This window comes from Thamnophis elegans, chromosome 2 (genome assembly GCF_009769535.1).
Source record: "Thamnophis elegans isolate rThaEle1 chromosome 2, rThaEle1.pri, whole genome shotgun sequence".
Classification (NCBI taxonomy): domain Eukaryota; kingdom Metazoa; phylum Chordata; class Lepidosauria; order Squamata; family Colubridae; genus Thamnophis; species Thamnophis elegans.
Genome location: NC_045542.1, coordinates 73,414,568 through 73,428,762, shown reverse-complemented (window position 1 = coordinate 73,428,762; position 14,195 = coordinate 73,414,568). Strand labels below are relative to the sequence as shown.

The window sequence follows — 14,195 nt, the reverse complement described above, 5'->3', positions numbered from 1 at the left end:
TTTAAAATTTTGAAGCTGTGTTGGTTTGGAAAGAGTTCTCAAACTGCATGTCTTTCCTTTTCCGGGCATAGAATATGCCCTTAATTAGAATTATTATTTCTCCCTTAATTTAATCATCCAACTTTGCTTATTATTAGCAAGAGAATTTAAGATAATCCTTTATTGTCATTTACCAAAAAGGTCCAATATCTTCTCCCATGGATGATGTCTAATCTTTCAAAAGGTCCATGAGACTTTTATCTCTTTTACAAAGCATAGCAAACACTTTAATAAGTGAGAGGAGAAGTTGTCAGGAAACCAATTAAGAGTCTCATAAAACATAATTGTAGTGTCTTAGAACTTTCACTAGGATAGACACTATCTGTAAATAAAAGTTTGATTGTTTCAAGTTCCATAGATGTTTGCAAAAGATAAAAATAGTGGGTTTTTCCCCCTGAAACCACGATTTACTCTTACATAAAACTGGTTTCATTTTTTAATTCAGATTCAGTATGTAAAGTCAATGTCTACATATTACAATATAACGATAATAATATATAGGTAATCTGCTTATCTTGAATGGTTTTTATTAATAAAAGAAAACTAAACCAAATCATCCATTCTGTGTTTCAGAGAATCTGTTGCTTCATACGTTGATGAAATGAAAAGAGTTGCTCTAAATTTAAATACTTTTACAAGCCCCAGATTGATCTATCAGCCTTACATAAAGCCTGCTGGGCTCCACAGTGGGAAATATAAAAGTAGTGCAGAAATATATTCCTCACAGTTCACTCCAAGGATATAGTGGGGCTCTCTAGAAACCTATATTTTTAACATTCTGATGTGAGGTATGAAAGCTGTGCACAGTTTAGCATGCCCTTCACAGTCAAACACTGAGAAAAGCTCCAGGGGTGGCATTATCTTTATGTCCTCTTTGTGACCTATTCTACTCCAAGTATATCATAGGTTAAATTCATAATATATAGCCGCCATTACATTTTCCATTCTTCATACAAACTAAACTCTGTGTAGGAGGGGAGAGCAGGGAGTTAAAATAATCTTAATTGACACCAATGAATTCCATTTTAAATGTGTATACAAGAGGGTGAACCTTTTGAAATAAGGGTCCCAAGAAGAAAAAGTAATCTTCCTCCCTTGTGCATCATCGGCTCAATACAAATTGGGCACTTACACAAGAACATCTGCATATTACATATTCAGCAGATCCTAGTTTGCTATGATGGGGAAAAGGGATATTAAACTAAATAGGTCTTTGGTCTAATTTATATTTTCTTTATGAGTAGCCTCTCCTAAAAAGGAGATGGAGGAAGGATTCGGCTACAATCCATAAAACCTCAGAAGTGACATTTTTATGGGTTATTTCTCACTTGGTGCCTCTGTTTCTATAAAAAAAGTTTCTGTACCATCACCAGCTTCAGAATTGCAGCCTAAAGGCTTACTGCTGAGTAGAAAAATATTGACAGTCCTGGGGGCATTTGAAATCTCTCTATGCGCTTTCGCAAAATGCAACTCAGGTTGGCTAATCGGCTAGTTAGAGGAAACAGTACTTTTAGAAAGTACACCCACCCAATTAATAAATCCACAGTACATATTTCAATAATGACAGCTATGGGATAACAAAATGTACCCACAAAGTCTGCCATGGACATGACTGACAGAGTTTTTTCCAAGTTCTCTCCAGTTCAGCTCTGCCAGTTTTCTCCAAGTTCAGCTAGCTTTTGAAAGTTGTAATACTTTAATATATTTCAATCCTGGCATCAGACTGATTCTTTTCCACAAGAAAAGCAAACATACAATGATTACTAAATTTCAGAACAATTTAATTCTGACAATTAAAACAATTTAATACTGGTCACATAAATGTAGCTCCTATTATTTGACAGATCCGTATGCCGAAATTAAATATTGTTATTCCATATAAATTATAAGATTATACCTTATGAACTGTGGTGGCGCAGTGGTACTTCTGCTGACTACTGGCTGACAGCAGTCTCACCGCTCCGGTTACTCAGCTTTCCATCTTTCTGAGGTCAGTAAAATGAAGACCCAGATTGTTGGGGGCAATATGCTGACTCTGTAAACTGCTTAGAGAGGGCTGTAAAGCATATAGCATCTAAGTGCTATTACTATTGCTATTATATTAGTAATAGTGGCAACTATTCTGATACTTGTAGTTGCAGGAATTCTGAAAATAATGATTGATGCAATACCCAATGTAGATCCTTCTACATGTGCTAGTATGCCTCCAAATTTCTAGTCAGTACCTGATGGTATCAAATTTGAAAACATTATATTGTTTGCCGTTGTAAACCAAGAACTAAGAGGCAGTACATGAGTCAAAATAAAATGTATCATTACACTCTATGGATAGATCAATGTTGCATATCCATTGGTGGAATAAGGAACTGAATGATTTCTGTCCACCTTTCAGTTCCTGTTATCAAAAGATCTCTCCATGATTTCTGCAGTTTTCTGGAATGGAATCTGAAGATATATAGGTGATAAAGAGGAATTCACTGAACAATCCATTCATACAATATTGGACTTATTTTTCTGTAGTGGCAGACTTTTAACACCATTAAAATATAAGAATAGAATGGCAGACTAATATTTACTGTTGACTATATTCTCTTCTGCAGAGTTAAATAGTCTTTTCCAGCTAAAACTTTAAATGAAGAATAACAGGTCTTGTGTTTCTTGTCCCTTCATAGCTTATCACAAACCTATTATGGAAAGTGTCTTTGTAGCATCTATTTAAAAGATGGACACTGGGGGAAAATGTATGTTGCTTTCAATTCATGAGCTACCCCCTGCCTATCCTTCTGCGAGATCCTGAAGACTTGGCTCTGCTTGGTGGCCTTTGTAACCAATGAAATTGTTCCATGCCGGAGATGGTCACTGGATTGATGGCAGATTCTACCTTATCCGACCCTTACGCTCTGTTCTCCACCCATCCATCTTTTTGGTTATTGTATTGAAGTATTCTCATTGTATTCTTTTTCATTGTTTATGGTTATTGTATTTACTTCTGTTTCCACTCCTTTCATTTTCTTCCTTTTTATTTTATAAGCCACCTAGAGCAGCTCCACAGCAAGATAGGCAGCAAATAATTTAACAAAAATTAGGCTAGAAAAAGTATTTGGAGATTTGGAATGGATGGAGGCAGTATGTTCAGAAATTTCTGGCACGCCTTTCAAAGTACTGGCCCATATTGTGCATTCCTGAATGAAGGCCCACTTGCTTTTTATATGTTCTGGATCAGAATAACAGAGTTGGAAGGGAACTTGGAAATCTTCTAGCCCAATCCCCTGCTCAAGGAGGAGACCCTATACTATTTCAAACATCTGGTTGTCCAATGTCTTCTTTAAAATCTCCAATGTTGGAGTACCCACAACTTCTGGAGGCAGGTGGTTCCACTGATTAATTGTTTTAATTGTCAGGAAATTTCTCCTTAGTTCTAGATTAGTTCACTTCTTGATTAGTTTCCATCCATTGATTCTAGTCCTGCCTTCAGATCAGTTCTGGACAAGTATTACTGATACTCTCCCATACTTTTGTCTAACTTTAAAACAATGAATGTGATCTTCCTGCTTTATTACAATATTTACTGCAAAGTATGTTTCATTAATTAGAAATTTGTGAATATTTTGTTGGAGAGGAGGACTAAAGTAGGGAATTAGCCTGGACTCAATATATTAACACAAGAGAGCAAGGTCTGACACGCACTCCTATCCCCCGTGACTTGAGCCTTATCAGTCTTTTCCAGATGAAAGCTGCTAGTCTGGGGAGATTCCTGTATTATAGGCAGAGAATAATAAAATAGCTTGTTTTGAACTCTACATATGTGGTTCTTGCCTGATAGTTTGATAGTAATTAAACTGCTGATTTTCTGATCAATGTTTGCATTGGAAATTGTGGGCCAGCTTTCATACTGCTTTGATGCAGTTCTTGATTCTAAAGTTTAAAAATACTTGTACCATTTTGTCTTTTATATAATTTTTTTAAAAAAAATGTCTATGGGAGGGAGGTTTTAAAATATGTACTTGGAGAAATGCCCAGCTGAGAGAAAAACATTTACACATTTATCCTTAAATATGCATTAAAAATAAATGACCATGTTCAGTCCTTTAAAAAAAGAAAAGTAGTTTAATGCAAAAATTAAATGATTCCCTGCAGCCAGGCCAAAAATATACCTTTAATTAATTTAGCCCTAATCAAACAGCTGATTGGCTACTTAAACGTACAATAATATTTCACTCCCTGCTATTTGTTTTATACTGCTAAAACCCAATTCAAGAGCTACTTGTCATGCTTGCAAGGTTAATTTATGTATAAAGGTCGGTGGTCATTAGGAGGAAGGTGATGGGGAGAATGATCAGTATAGCTCATATCAAGGACTATGAAGCAGTTTCCATGATTCAGAGGATACCCTTCTACCATCTCCAAATAAAAACACTTGCAGGCTTCTTCATCTTATAAAGAGCCTTTCCCAGAAAGACTATATTAAGTTCCTTTGAAAAGCGATATCCAAAGAAGGCATGGATAATTATTGGGGTTTTTATTTAAAAAAAAAAACACTACAGTACAGGGAATGACTGGGAGATAGTATAAGTTCCAGAAGAACAAAAGAGGAGTCCTAACTCCACCGTAGAGAACTTAGTACTCAGTTAAAAGATGTGGTCTCAGATGCACACTAGCCAGTTTCTGAGGCATCAAGAAGGTCTTCCGGCACCACTGGTCTTGTGTGCTGCTGAATCTTTCTTTTCAAGGGTCACATAAACACTGAAGCTTCTGCAGCTGCAAACCAGAATTAATCCTCTACAGTTCACTTGGGAGTTAATTACCACTGACTGCTCTGAAGCATAATTTTCAGAAGCAGCCAACAGATATTAGAGCATAGGAGTTTGGGCCTGCCTCTATGCTTTATTGTTCTGCTGTTCTGCAGTTTTTGTTTACTGGGGACGATAGCCTGTTTCCAGACATAATCACGTTGTGATCCATAGTGGGCAAACATGAGGGAGTGTGATGGAAGTAAAGGGAATGTGTTAGGACACAAGATAACCTACTTTGAGCAGCAGAGAGGACCCAGGAGACAATTTTCTGCTACGGATTCTGCTATCCTGCACCAAATTCATAGGACTGTCATAATACTTAAGGAAAAAAAGGGGGAAGAAACCTCTATTTCCCTTAACTTGTATTCCTTGGAACTAAAGCTGTTGAGGCACAAGAAAAGTTGAGAACAGCAAAAACAAACAACGAAACCCCTCTTGAAACAGCTCCTCTGGGTACAGGAAGGTTATTGCTTTGCAAGTTACTACTAAAGCATATACTTGTTATCTGAAAACACAACTTGGTAGTAAGGGCTTTTCCACCCTCAGTGAATCATTTTTAGGGACCAGCTTAAAACATATAAGAAGTTAAACACACACATACGCACACTCACTTAAAATGTCACAGTATACATTTTATTCTTTTAATTTCGAGCAGTTTGTAAGACATAAGGACATTTTAATCCAGCATCAAAAGTGTCTTTTTAAAGCAGGAAAACCAAAGACAGTATTAGCATATTAATGGGCTTCGGTTCTCAAAGCATAGCAGTGCTATTAACACCCAAGGAAAATCAAAGCAGAATTGATGGCATAAAGCTCTGAGGACTGCAGTGAAACCATTTTTTTAATACAGAAATGGAAGAAACGTGAAAGTCTTCATTCTATGGGTCACTGTCAGCCAAGCAAATTGCGAAGTGAAACATCATCTGAAATGCCCATGAAATAAAGGATGCTTTAGTAACCCAATGAATCACTTTCCTTCACCTTTCACACATGCATGCAAACATACAAGTTCACACAAAGAAAACACAGGTTCCTTAAAACAAAGGAGCATTAGGAGCAAATATCTATCAGGGGGGATCAATATCTTGCTATTGACAGTATATCAAACAAATTAGTCTGACTTATTTTACATTGTGTGTAAAGTAGATAGTACGTAAAACCCAGTAATGCTTAATGTGTATTCTAGACTGCAGTACTGAAATGTTATAGAGGTTCACAAATAAAGAACCAGCTATGTCCAAAGGATAGATCTCAATGATATCACATAAGAAAAAGCCCACCCAAATGTCCCAGCAAATATCCTTGATCTCACTCTCAATCAAAAGCTTGACAAAGAAAATATAAAGAAAAAAAGTTGAGAGAAAAAGTGAATGTCTTCCTAGTAATTTCACGGTTAACAAATAATACATCAGAATAAGTATATATGTTTGGCATCAGAATTGATTAAGGAGATAAATGACACATTAGATGTAAGACAGTGGAAGGAAATTGGGGTGCTAAATTATATTTACCTTTGTTGTTAGGAAACCAATTTAATTGTTAATTGTTTTTTTAGAGATGAAATTTGAAGAACAGTCAAATATTGATAATGGAAATTCAAATTCTGTGATTTAGCTGCAGAGTAAAATAGATACTTGATCTAGTTGAAAATCACTGAAGCGATCTTAAAGAAATCAGATCTGAAATTACCTGTCATTTAAGGAAAATATGTTACTTGTACCAAAGCAGTTGCAAAAATGTCATCAAACTAGAAAGTGCTCAATGCATCTTTATCTGCAGTTTACTTGAAGGATGCAGCAAGAGACAAGAGAGAATGAAAGAAAATGAAGATTCTAAGCAAAGGGTTAGTTGGCTTAAGGCCAACTTAACAATAATTCTGAAGAAAGAAATAAGGATGAAGTCTAAATAAGTTTCACAACACTCAAAGTCAAGAAATGATTCCTATGAAGTAGGAAGACAAGGAAATATTAAAATAACTAAATGAATGAGTTGCTAATTCTACAAACTTGGCTGTGAAATTCCACTGTATGTTATTTATTCTTTCACTGCAGCATTGTGACTTGACAACGCCAGCCAGGCAATAAAGAGATGTTTAAAAAAAGTGTATTGGGATAGGAAAATCTCCAAATTCTTCAAGGTCAGACATGCATAAATCACTTGCCAAAACCTATGTACCAAGTGGGTTGCTTCTCCCTTCATGGTATCACACAATTCAACATTCCAAAAGTCAATTAATTATTCCTTTCCCTTCCAACCAAAAACTATGTTATTAGGATTTGAATAAGCAAGGAGAACTTTTGAGCTGTGATTTCAGTAACTGACTATTTTGAGTCTGATAATTTAGTATTACATTCAGTATCCAGAATATAACAAGCAGCAATACTTGCTGAATTTTAATGCACCAGGAATGGAGGAAGGAAGTAATGGTATTAAGAAAGATTATGTGAAGTCCAGACATTTGTCTATATCATATTTCCCATATCATGTTTACATCAAACCTAGCTATTGATTTGAAAATTAAAGATGTAATTCATTTCAATATTATAGAATTTATAAATAATAGGATAACTTTATTTCTAACTTCTTAACAGTTGAGAAATTATTATATGAGACACAAAAGTGCTATCAAATATTCACAATTTCTGAAGAAAATTATTAAGGCTCAGACACTTGCTTACTAATAATGTTTTAATATAATTTATATTTTAAAAATCCTTTAAAATAATAATTTTGATTTATGTATTTGACAAGCAATTGTCTGGTTGTCTTGCATATTTATATGAGCAGCAACATTTGCTATTTTAAAATGTAAATAACAGAAAATCAATTTAGAAGTATATGTTATCAAGGAGAAGTGCCATTAAACTCTTAATAAAATATTTATCTAGGAAATAACTATTTAAGATTTTACCACTTTTAGACAGCATAGTGGTCATGAACAAGTGTGAATGTGTGTTTTATTGAGACAATGTTCACTTCCCCAACAAAATAGCAGGTATGTGTTAACATAATAAATTTATGAAAACAAATTAAATAGCTAACTACCTTTTAGAAAGCTAATATAAATTTGTACAACACTCATGTGCATTGATTTGAACAGCCATTAAGTTAGTAGCCTCAGATTTTACTTCAAAGCAAGGATGAAAAATACTATTTCTTATAGTGTGGCAACTTTTGCCTCCTTAGATTTACTTTGCTTATTTCTGGCAGATATACCATTTAAATTAAGGTTAGATTACATCAGAGTTCTAAAGTTGAAAAAACCAAAGAAAATGATTAAATGTTTTTGCAGATGGGCTTATTTTAGGATAGAATCAACAGAGAATGTTAATTCTATTGAAACCATGAGGATTGTTTATGAACCAGATGCTAAGCTCCTGTAACTAAGACCATGGAGGACATAGACAGAATGAAAACCAAGACGTAAGTCTAGTAATAAGCTTCTAGAACAAGAATAGTGAGCAGCTGGCACTACAGACATTCTTTAAAATAATACCCAGCATCCCTCACCATGGGCCCATATGTAGGTATATTGGGAGTTGTAGATGGCAACCTCTGGATTGCCATAGATAGCTTCTTTCCTAAAAAGGCAAGAGCTACAATGTCATTATTTAATAATGTCTTTAGAAATAACTGTTCTCAAATTTGGGGATTTCCATAACCCATGCCAGTCAATAACAACTACAGTTGTTAAGCAAACTTGAACATTGGGCACTATCTAACAAAATGAAATTCAATGGTGAAAAAAGTAATGTTCTAAATTTAGGCAAGAAAAACAAAATGCACAAGTACAGTATAGGTGGAACCTTGCTCAATAGTAGTAACTGTGAGAGGGATCTTGGAGTCCTAGTGGACAATCATTTAAATATGAGCCAGCAGCACCTGCCAAAAAGTAGTAACTGTGAGAGGGATTTTGGAGTCCTAGTGGACAATCATTTAAATATGAGCCAGCAGCACCTGCCAAAAAAGCCAAGACAGTTCTAGGCTACATAAACAGAGGGATAGAATCATGATCACATGAAGCGTTAATGCCACTTATAATGCCTTGGTAAGGCCACACTTGGAATACTGCATTCAGTTTTGGTCTCCATGATGTAGAAAAGATGTGGAGACTCTAGAAAGAGTGTAGAGAAGAGCAACAAAGATGACTAGGGGACTGGAGACTAAAACACATGAAGAATGGTTGCAGGAATTGGGTATGTCTAGCTTAATGAAAAGAAGGGCTAGGGGAGAGATGATAGCAGTGTTCCAATATCTCATAGTTGCCACAAAGAAGAGGAAGTCAAACTATTATCCAATGTACCTGAGGGAGAACAAGAAGCAATGGGTGGAAACTAATCAAGGAGAGAAGCAACTTAAAACTGAGGAGAAATTTCCTGACAGTTAGAATAATTAACCAGTGGAACAACTTGCCTCCATAAGTTGTGAATGTTCCAACACTGGAAGTTTTTAAGAAGGTGCTGGATAACCATTTTTCTGAAGTGGTGTAGGGTTTCCTGCCTAGGCAGAGGGTTGGACTAGAAGACCTTCAAGGTCCCTTCCAACTCTGTTATTCTAAACTATTCTAAATCCGGCTTCCCCCACTGACTTTGTTGTCAGAAGCCAGCTAGGACAATTTCAAATGGTGATCACATGATCCTGGGATGCTGCAGCCATTGTAATACATGCCAATTGCCAAGTGTCTAAATTTTTCAGTACCCTTAATAGAAATAGAAACATGGCTTGCCCTTATAAAAGTTTGATTTAAATTCTTTCAATTGCCACTGTATCTATTGTTATTTCATCCGATAGGATCTATTCTTAAAATGCTGCCTATGGTCAGTATGATAAAATTGCTGTGTGAGATCCATAAGGTGTTAACTAAGAAACTTCTTTATATTTTTTTGCTTTGATTTCTGCACCTTTGTCTTTATTCTTTTCTTTTTTTTTTTCCTCTTTTTTCTTTCTAAATATCAGTTTATGTTAGTTTTTGTTCTATATTAAAAATTGTAAAAAAAAATTATAAAAATAATTCAAATTCCTTGCAATGTTACACCAATCCATGTAACACAATCCATGCAGTGAAGGTTATTATGGATGAACCGAGCATTATTTTGATGGTATAATCCTGACCAGTCACTTTTAAATAAAGGTTTTTTATTATCATTATTAAAAATGATGTTCTGAAATGGTGTAGTTTGGTGAATGTCCTTGACACGTTTATCCCCGGGGGATTTCTCCTGTATCCTTTCATCTGAAATAATGTTGAGAAAGTTTAGACTCCTTTTCACTGTGACATATTTATGCTACTATGAAAAGCCTTTGATAGATGCAAATAAACAGGAACACTTTTCCCCCTCAGGGAAACAAACAAACCTGGGAAAAGGTTGCTCATCCCAATTCATTGCACCAATCGTAGGAAAGGGCAAGAGGGAATGGGGACAGTAAGGAAAACAAGGATTGTTCAGTCAGGTTCAGTTCTTCCCTCTGCTCCCATCTCTATTGCTCTAATAGCAAAATGGCAAACATTTCTGTGTCTGGCTAAAAAAAAAGCTCTGCATGGATATTTCCATGTAGGTCACTAGAAACCAAGCTTGATTAGAAAACAACTTTACTTTTCCCAGAAGTTAGCACAAATGCTATTTCAGCCTTAATTGATTACAGTGAAAGCCTATGAGTCAGAAACAAATCCTATCTCACACTTTTGACTGGAATTTGCATGTAGGATTGCAGTTTAAGAGATTGCACCATAACCCAATGATTAAAAGACCACTTCTGGGAAGCAAAGCAATGCTAAAACCTTGCTGAGGTCTTTGGGAAAATATATATGAGGTTGATTTGTATGACACGCTAAACTGAAACAAAACTATTTGAGAATAAAGTCATTCACAGCTGAGTTCTGAAGACAATTAGCTGTGTACACAGTAGAAGCATCCTTGCTTTAAAATATTTTCCAAATAAAAACCCAGCTGTGCCTTCATCATTCTAACATAACTGTGGCTCACCAATCCTGCAAAAGATAGTTTTAAAGATTTTCCTCACACATCTAGGATTTTTCAGAAGGACCAGCTGTATTCTGAAGAAATTGAGCAAGTAGTACATCTAGGTTGTCAAGTAGATGTTTCTACAGTCTATCAAAGTTACCACATATAGGTTTGCTGAGTGAACTGATGGCTATCTATATTTCCATCTATTGCAACAAATAACCTAGTCCACTATGTCAAGTAAATCTAATGCAGTAAATGTTAGGAAGATGACATCAATAAAATGTGCAATCTTTCTGTGGCATGTCAATAAGGACATGTCATGTTGTGGGAAATAAAATTGGTCCCCTCCTTGACAGCATTTAGATGGGCAGCAGACCCCAGTAGAGTCCAAAAATAGTATGCTTTTATCAATAATGCTTTTTTCAATAAATGAGACAATACCTCTAGCAAAGCATGCCTGTGGAGATGATGTGGGAAAATGTTGAAGCATCATAACAAATGTTCAGGAGGACACCCCTGCTTTAAGACTCTGAAGATAGACATTGAACTGCTGGCACTGGCCTTTGAATGTTTTGTATAACACTAACATGAACATGTTCTTACTTTCCTGCCTTATCTCTCTACCTATCCAATTCTTTTGAGGAAAGGGCAATGCTTCTGATGGCTTCTTAACTTCCCTGGCTTTGTTTCTTCAGTCATAGTATACCAGGGAATGGCATCATTTGTTGACTGTCAAAGACTACATTCCATTGGGGATAATAATCTACCTCAGTCAGATGTTAAGAATGGTTGAAACCAGTTTAACACGGAATCAAATGTTGGTGAGAAAACCTACTCCATCTATGAAACCCTTTCTAACCCTCTTTTTGAGCCTCGTTCTGACCCTTTCTCATTATTGTTTTACAAAAGCCTTGAACTCATTATACTGCAAGTTAGTGAAATTAGACAGATGACCATAAGAATACAAGTAGCTTCAAGATGCTGATTGGCTATACCTGTACTGTATGTTAAATGTATACAGTAGTTAGCAAATATATTTTTAATATAGACAAAGAAAAGATGTTGGAATGGATTAGGAAGAATGACAAGGCTAAAATAATCAATTTGTAGATTCTATGTGTGTAATTCTTGACTACTTCTATTACATACTACAGCTTAACAATAACAGAGTTGGAAGGTACCTTGGAGGTCATCTAGTCCAACCACCTGCTCATGCAGGAGACCTATACTGGGGATTCAAACTGCCAAACAGCCAACCTTTCTGATTGGCAAGCTCAGCCTCTTAGCCACTGATTCACCTAGCCAGGCACTACAAATTTCATATAGATATTTTTTTATCTTGGCTCACATTGACCTACTATTATATGTATTATGGAGATAATGGAGAAATATTATTATCTCTCAACAGCAATCATAGGTGCGTGCTCAGATACAGAGGATGAGGCAGTATTGAGTGCATTGTTCATTGCCACTACCCATAGTATCTGGCACTCATACATCTGATTATCATAAATTTAAGCATACAAATCATACAATTTTAGCATACATGCAAAATTTTAGCATATTAATCATGCAATAACATAATCAGGGAAGACCTGTAAACAGTGGTATTTCATTAAAGCACATATTTTGGATTATATCATTGCCTTTTTGGCATTGGCTACATAGCCAACTCTAAATGAACACAGATTTAAAAAGAAAAGCATAAAATACATAGATCTTCTGAACCAACATTGTGAACTGATATATTTGTACATTGCATGATCAAACTGCATAGTTTTAAGACAGTAGAAAATATTTTGAGGCATAAAATATTAAAAGATTTTGTCTTAATCTTGGGTATGCTTTTTGAAGTTAGCAGTGTTATGCCCCCAATTAACTGCTGAAGAGTAAAACTGTTTTTGTCTCTAAGGTCCTATTGTATTAGTTTATATTAATTTGGACAATCCTGGCAGCCAAAGGCTATTATATTCATACTTAATGTCAAAATGAAAAATATCCAATCAGAAGCCCACCAACACATATACACAAAGCATGAGAGATACAGACTAATTGGTGTAAAAATGCAATCACAAAATGTACATAATAAATTTTGCCTGTCTAGCTTTAATGAATCAATATGGTTTGTTTGTGCCCAGTCAAGCAGAGGTTTTGCGAGCACAAACATCTTTTTTTACATTATTAGTTTGTTTTAAATTAAAAAGTATGGAAATAAATTGGTAACAAAATTACATGAATGGCAAGGTTATAACTTCTTTTACAGGTATTATTGCTTTTAAATAAGCTACAATCTGAAATTATTAGATCAACACCATTTCATTGCTCTCATCAATATTTCAATGATTCAATAGCCAGTGTACATATTTATACAAAGAGCCTTTTTTAATTTTGGAAAAGAAAAGCAAGGGGAAAAGTACTGAATAAAATATATGAAAATTCAGAAAATTTCAAATATGATAAGAGGAATACTCTCAGAGAAGAAAGATACGATATTTACATTCAGTTTTAATTTACAAAGCATAAAGGAATTTATCCCGCTTTCTCCTTCTCACTACCTTCTTCTCTGCACCTTCCTTTAGCTCCTTCCTAGACAAATGAGGAAAACAGGCAAAAGTATGAAGGTCTCACCTAAAGCCATTAATCAAGATTGCAGCTCATCCACCCATGAGAACCTCCTTGTGTTAAACATGCATTTTTGCACAAAACAGAACTAGAAATGGCTCATAATCCATCCTAGGAAGATTTAGCAAAGTGATCTTGCTTTGAATGTATTTCAAGAATATTGGGTTGGGAGTGGTTATGTTCCTGATAGCAATGTTCTCTAGTGCCTCTCATAGACCATACCAACATTTCTTAGATAGCTTCATGTTTCATGACCAAATGTTGCAATTTTTTTAAGGGGCAGAGGGATGGAGAGAAAAAGACAGAAGTGTGCATGTTCCTCAAGGAGTAACAATAATTTCTTATTTTACTTCTAAAACATTTTAATTTTACTAGAAAACCTTGACACTAGCATTTTGTTAGCATGAATGTTTCAGGATTTACATATCCTAAAGAAAAAAAAAGTAGACTGAAAAGAAATGAGATTTATTTATTTTCTTACAAGACAATTTTCAATTAAGTTCAGGTTAGGATTTCAACTTCTGCTATATACCCTAAAAATGAAAAGAATTCTGACATTTTTTGAGAAAAGGAGGAGAAAGAGATGAAAAAAGAAAAAAAAGTTGTCCTAGCATAACATAGAGAGGTCACTTGGATATTACATAATTAAACTAATTCCATAACTATCTAGGCAGTTGATATCACATATGCACTTAAGAATAAAATTCAAGAGGATGTAGAATATTAGTAAAAGTAAAACCATTTAATTGTGAATATGGATTCCAAGAATACTGCA

At 35.1% G+C, this 14,195-nt stretch overlaps 1 protein-coding gene across 1 annotated transcript in view; it reads right to left on the bottom strand.

Moving 5' to 3' along the window:
• The window catches only part of DOCK2 (dedicator of cytokinesis 2), a 299,490-nt gene that overhangs the window by 148,222 nt on the left and 137,073 nt on the right, over positions 1–14,195 (bottom strand). The window lies entirely within an intron of this gene.